Source organism: Aplysia californica, unplaced genomic scaffold, assembly GCF_000002075.1.
Source record: "Aplysia californica isolate F4 #8 unplaced genomic scaffold, AplCal3.0 scaffold00659, whole genome shotgun sequence".
Classification (NCBI taxonomy): domain Eukaryota; kingdom Metazoa; phylum Mollusca; class Gastropoda; order Aplysiida; family Aplysiidae; genus Aplysia; species Aplysia californica.
The window spans coordinates 415,407-416,407 of NW_004797929.1; positions in this window are offsets into that span (position 1 = coordinate 415,407).

Here is a 1,001-nt window from a genome sequence, read left to right on the forward strand (position 1 = left end):
ACCCCCCTTGTCTTCTCAACGTCCTCCAAATTGTTAACAAGTGTAAGATCTCAGAGTACGAATGTAACGAGAGGAAGTAACAATTCTCGTCGTAGTATGAAAGACGAAAAAGAATTTAACCCGAACTCGTAGTCCCAAATGAGGGATTCCTCTGAAGGCAACGCCATGCCATCCTCTCTCAACCACCGCCACCACACAAGAAAGACCAAAACTATAACACGCTCGAAAAGCAATATATAATTTTAAAAGACAATGAAGAATGTTTTTAAAAAAATCAAACAACATAGAACAACTTGGAGGGATGGGTTTCCAGCCTTTTAAGATTTAGCACGCCTTTTACGGGATCAGCAACACACAACAAGGTCACATAAGAGCTGAAGATTAGAGGTGTAACAAGAGAGTAACAAATTATACAAAAAGAAGGATAGCCTAGATGTTTGGTAGGAAAGAAGGAACAAACCAGTCTAGAACACCCACCAACCACCTATATTTTTAACTTGATGACGAAAATGCATTTACGTTACCAAGTATATATCTATATGGCTTCATGAAGATTACATTCTTTCTTTTCATTAGCTGTGCAATGCAGTTTATAGAATACTTGACTCGACAAAAAGGTCTGGTAAACACCGTGCTGCTCTCCCTAGAAAAACAAGTAAATTATAAAAGGCTCAAGAGCGATAGAGATATAGCCCAAAAATAGCTTTCTTCAGAAAGTGGGAGCAAACAATAAACCTATAGACGGCCCATCTTTCCAGAGGTGGGTTTGTGTAAGATAACGCACAACTAGCTTTTGATGACGGAAGTTTGCACCTCGGAGCGCAACCTGCAGCGTGTCGTCGCCCTGGCTTGTCGGCGTAGACGTACACTAAATATAGCGCTGACGGGGGCCGGGTATGGCTCCTGATGCAAGGTCCTGTCAGTTTACAATGCGATATCATTATGCAAATTTGAGGTGGGGAGGAAAATAAAGAAGAAAAGAGGTTTTTAGTTTTAATGAG